This window comes from Anomaloglossus baeobatrachus, unplaced genomic scaffold (genome assembly GCF_048569485.1).
Source record: "Anomaloglossus baeobatrachus isolate aAnoBae1 unplaced genomic scaffold, aAnoBae1.hap1 Scaffold_3285, whole genome shotgun sequence".
In the NCBI taxonomy this organism is placed as follows: Eukaryota; Metazoa; Chordata; class Amphibia; order Anura; family Aromobatidae; genus Anomaloglossus; species Anomaloglossus baeobatrachus.
The window spans coordinates 84,055-89,799 of record NW_027442670.1 but is presented as its reverse complement, the minus strand read 5'-3'; the positions used below and the strand labels follow the sequence as shown (position 1 = coordinate 89,799).

The 5,745-nt window shown below is 52.5% G+C and overlaps 1 pseudogene; it reads right to left on the bottom strand.

Moving 5' to 3' along the window:
* Window positions 1–4,538: 4,538 nt before the first annotated feature.
* On the bottom strand, window positions 4,539–4,745 carry LOC142270520 (U2 spliceosomal RNA; annotated as a pseudogene).
* Between the last annotated feature and the right edge of the window lie 1,000 nt (window positions 4,746–5,745).

Below are 5,745 nucleotides of genomic sequence, written 5' to 3'. Positions count from 1 at the left end.
GGATATTACCGTCGCTTCATTAAGGGGTACACAAAGATGGCTGCCCCCATGCAAGACCTCCTCGTAGGACAGACCAAGGGTGGTAGATCCCTAGTAGCCCCATTGGTGTGGGAAGAAAAGCATGAGGAATCCTTCCGCCAGCTGAGAACAGCCCTGACCGGAGAGGAAATCCTAGCGTACCCTGACTACAGCCGCCTGAGAACTACATCTCCTTCAAGCTTGAGCTCTTGGCACTGGTGTGGGCTATCACCGAGCGGTTCCGCCATTACCTGGCAGCAGCCAAGTTCACCGCGTACACAGACAATAACCTGCTGACCCATCTAGATACGGCCAAGCTGGGCGCGTTGGAGCAGCGGTGGGTGACCAGGTTAGCCAACTACGATTTCACCATCAAGTACCGGGCCGGCCGTACCAACGTCAATGCCAATGCACTCTCCCGGATGCCCCACCTGTCGGAAGAGGGGCCAGAGGATGATGACCTCGAAGAGATCGAGTTGCCTGCATTTCACCGGCCATTCACTGAGAAGGTGCACGTCTACCAACAACGGGTGAACCTGGATCCGCTGCCCCGACAGGACTGGCAGGAAGCTCAGGACCAGGCACCTGCTGTCCGCCTGGTCAAGACTCTAGTGGAACAGGGTTCTGCTGGGATAGACCCTGCTGCCCCTGCCGAAGCCCAACGTCTGTGGCAAGAATGGACCCGGCTATACCAACACCAGGGGAAGTTGTATCGCGAGCTGATTAATCCAAAGACTCACGAGAAGATCCGCCAGCTGGTGATTCCCCAGGCTAACGTGCCCACCGTCCTGCAAGCATACCATGATGGTGCAGTGCACTTCGGGTGGAAGAAGCTAGAGATGTTGTTAAGAGAGCGGTTCTATTGGAGTGGAATGCGGGAATCTGTGGAGGCCTGGTGCCGAGAATGTGGCCCTTGCGCATTGAGAAGGAAGGACGAGGCCAGCCAGAAGGCACCCCTACACCCGATCATTACACACCAACCGCTGGAGCTGGTTGCCCTTGACCATGTAAAGCTCACCCCCAGCCGAAGTGGGTACACCTACGCTCTGACCATCGTAGACCACTACTCGAGGTTCCTGGTGGTTGTCCCAGTTAAGGACTTAACCGGCCGCACCGCTGCTAAGGCTTTCCAGGCTTATTTCTGTTGACCGCATTGGTACCCGGAGAGGGTGCTTACCGACCAGGGTCCGGCCTTTGAAGCAGAGGTATTCCAGGAATTCTGCCAGTTGTACGGCTGCAAGAAAATCCGGACCACGCCTTACCACGCCCAAACCAATGGCATTTGTGAAAAGATGAACCACTTGGTCCTGGGCCTCCTCAAGACGTTACCACTGGAAGAGCGGAACCTGTGGCTGGAGAATCTACCTGACCTGGTCGATATGTACAACAACATCCCTTCCAGCTCTACGAAATGCACTCCAGCATACCTGATGAGAGCTCGTCCCGGCCGGCTACCAGTGGATCTGGAAATGGGCTTGGAAGCTTCAGAAGCACTCCTGTCGACAGCTGAATGGGACACTCGGCGGAGGACACAGTACCGACAGGTCCAGGAGTATGTTGAAAAGAACTTGTGCCGGAGTCGGGGACAACAGGAGCAGTGCTTCAACAAGAAGGCGCCTGCCGGTTCCTTCCAACCTGGGGATGTAGTGCTGAAGCGGAAAAGAAGGGCCCACAAGCTGGATGATCAATGGGAAAAAACCCCGTATGTAGTCCAGCCCACAGGATGGGAGAATGGGAAGGCCTACCAGATCAGCCGTGACCAGGGGGGGACTTTGGCCACGGTTTCCCGAGACCACCTGAAGAAGTGCCCACCAGCATTGAGAGTAGCGGATGAGGCTCCAGTTCCCAGTCCAGTGGAGAAGGAAAAAGAGTTAATCCACACCATGATGGGTGATTTTCCAGCAGACTGGCCTACACAGAACGGTGCGGTGATCCTTCCAGTGATACTGTTCCCACAACCCGTGGATGAAGAAATGATGGAAACGGTTAACCGCGAGCCAGTGCCCAGGGATGTACCTGTACCCAGCTCCCCTACGCCTCCGCCTGCCCCACATGATAGCAGGGAGGAGGAACTGACTGTTCCCTCTGCCCCACTGCCTGTCACCACTGACACCGGATCCCGAAGGTCCACTCGCCCCAACCTAGGTAGACCCCCACTTAGGTACAGGGAAACTACTCTTTAAAAGGGGGGGGCTTTATGTGTTGAGTGTACCAGTTTGAAAGTTTTAAATGATAAGTAAAGATGATCAACCAAAGAAGTTTACCTGATTGAACCGTGATTAAACCGGCCGTTGCCGGCAACTGTTGTCCCCGTAGGGACTGTGCAACCATTGCGTAAGGAACTGCTTACGGACAAGCCCGAGAACTTGCAGGGCAACCACAAACTTAGTGCAATGTAAATAAAAATGTTTGTTGGCTTGACACCGTTACCGCCTCCGGAGAGGCTGATTTGGGAGGATGGGCCTGGAGGAAAGGGATGGCCTAGGCCCGCCACTACCGTAACCGGTGGCGATCCTCCGGGGGTTCAGGGGTCCCCTTGGACGTGGGCCCCCTGAAAGAGACAGAACCCGCTCGGGCAACTTGGTGCTGGACTGGGGTCAAGGGGTGCTGCCCGCTTCTTAGGGGCAGCATCAGGGCCAGGTTGTTTGGGTGGGAGAAGAGCGGAAGCTGTACCGTTGTAAAATGTTTATGATGCTTTTACATGTTTTACCGTTTTATTCTTTTTCAGTTGTGAAAATAAAACCGGTGATGGACGGGCAGCCCGCGGACGGTCTGCATTTTACTATAGGGGAATGTGGCGCCCTGGACAAGCCAGGTCGTCACAGGTACTACACCAACACGCTCTACACTCCGGCTAGGCACACCGAAGCTAAACACAAATCCTAGTTGCCTTCCTCCAGGGGCTGATGTCCACACCAGGGGGTGGGCCAGGCGGTTGATCCCACCCACCGAGGAGTTCACAGTCCTGGAGGCGGGAAAAGGAGTCAGATTAGAGATCAGTTTTGGAGTTAGAGAAGTGAAGAGGAGAGGAGACTGACCGTGTCCGTGTGTGTGGCCCGGGCACTCAGCAAGGTTGGCAGACGGTGGTGACCTTCTGCAGGAGAGGCTGATTGGAGTGAACCGTACGGACCGGGGATGGGCGGTGGCCCGCCGGTACCAGATCGGGGAGTGAAGAGAAGCCAGCACCATCCGGCAGGGCCTACGGACCCCGACCAGGCTAGGAGTCGCCGTAAAACCGGTCAAATCCGTTAGCGACAGGAACCTCCAGGGTTTCCCAGCAGTCAAGACCCGATTGAAGGCAACAGCTCACACCGTAGAGGGAAGCACAGTCACCGCCAAGGCTACAGTTCCCAGGGCCAGAGCCTGCGGGCAAAAGGGGCTCCCTCAGCATCCATCCAAGCTGGGGAGCGGGTTACCGGTGGGAAGCCCGCTAGATTTTGGGGGAATAAAAGGGGTCCACCACCACATCCCCACAGGTGCACACCCACCCATCAAAGAGAGCTATAAGCCAATACCACCTTCACATTGCCAGTGTACCAAGGACATGTTGAGCAACATGAAGGCGGCTGGGGTTATCCGTGACAGTTGTAGCCTTTGGGCAGCTCTGTTGATCCTGTTAAAAAAGAAGGACGGCACCATTCCCCGTATTGAGGAATCGCTAGCTGCATTGAGAACTGCAAATTATTTTTCTACCCTTGATCTCACTAGTCACTATTGGCAAGTGTCCGTTGCTGAGGCAGACCGGGAGAAGACCGCCTTCGCCACCCCTATGGGTCTCTGCGAGTTCAAAAGCATGCCCTTCGAGCTGTGCAATGCGCCAGGAACCTTCCAGAGGCTGATGGAATGCTGCTTGGGACAAGATTTTAGGGTGTATAAAAAGGGAGATTAGATCCCGTGATCCCAACGTATTGTTACACCTCTATAAATCACTTGTAAGGCTACATCTGGAATATGGGAACCAGTTTTGGGCTCCACATTTTAATAAGGACATTCAGAAGTTAGAGTCAGTTCAAAGGTGGGCAACTAGACTACTACAAGGAATGGAAGGCCTCCCATATGATGACAAGTTGAAAAAGTTATTAAGTGATTATTGGCTGCAATGGGGCTTTCTGGCTGGTGCCAGCCTCTCTTCTTAGCACACAGGAACCACAATCCCTACACCATGCTTCAATGGATTCTCTCATCCCAGCCCAGTAAAGCTACATATTTTACACAGTCATAAGCAGCCAAAAGGGATCTATTCTATTCAATTGCAAATGATCTAGATAAGACTGAGAATAAGATACTGCACGGGACATAGCAGAGTTGGTCAAGTTGAGTGGAGATGAGTTTGCTATTTGGCACAGCTTTTTGCATCAATAAAGCAAGTAAAAGGTGTGAAAGATAAAAAAAAGGGTGAAAGTGTGAAAAGTGAATTGGCCAAATTGAGGTGCATATAAAGTTTTTGCTTTCTTTCAATTCACTAATGGGGCTCATTTGAATCAGGTGAATTGAGTTCTGCTTTTGGAAACTGGGTTAAGAAGGGGTGCACCGGTCCTGGAGGTACTGCAATACCAGGTCAATGCGTGGAGTGGACAGAGCAAGATTTTTTCCATCTCCTTGTTCTAAAAATCCATTTAATATATGGTCCCCAGAGAGGGGACGTATCAGATATTAAACTGATAAGAACAGATTTAATTTTTTTTTTTTTCTGTTTATCAGTAGGACTTCAAAATAACAAAGGTGATCGCCTCCCGTTGCCTGGGAACCGTCCAGGCACAAGAGGGCTATGTGTCACCAGAAGGCGCACACACTTCCTCAAGGCCGGCAGACGTGCAATCCCAGGCACCTTCCAGTACCGACCAAGGTAGCGTCCTCCGAAACTACACTTGATCTTAGCCAAAAGGCCGAGAAGCTATAACCCGAATTGGTTACGGCCTTGAGTGGCACCCTGGCCTATACCGGACACATCTTAGGGAGAGGGAGACAAACCCACGCCTACAGAAGACATTTTGTCACCCAAGCCAACCCTTGAAAAGGCTGTTTTGCAGAGCAAAAACAAGAAGAATGGTGCTTTTTGCAGCCGCCGCCCACTGCAATGAATCTGAATAACTCCTCCTTTTGGACACAAGCACCTCCCCTCCCCCTTGCAGTCTTTCCAATTCATGATACAAAAAGACGGACGGACAGGACAGGACAGGACAGGCTGCCTGACTTTCCGTCACTGCCACCCTTTGCCATCCTTGCCCGTAGAAAGCCCTTTCATCATCCCCAAACCCTAATCTTTTCCCTTCCCTTCCCAGATGCGTCTCACTCCCTTTCATTAGGAAGTGAGCGCAGCCTTTTCTCCGTTCTGCACATGCGCGACGTTAAACACAAATGCGCAGGCGTGCGTTCCATTACCCTCACTGCATTCCACTCCCATACAGGAAGTGGGCGCAGCTATTACTACGGTCGCACATAAAAGAACCCACGGCCACCACTGCACATAGCTGACTCCACCACAGGACACCCACTTCTACACCAACACAGGTAAGACAGGATCGGCACCTCTATGCTCCTGTTACAATCAGGCTCAGTCACCATGTGATAACGCTCTCAACTCTTTAGTTGCAGGCTCCCCTTGCTTCACCTCCACTGGCTGTGCTGCCATTTCCTCTCCCACCTGGAAGGTATACTTTATTCCACTATTTTCCTGTTTCTCTCTTCCCCCTTTTCCCATAACCTACTTTTATCTGCATTTGTGGG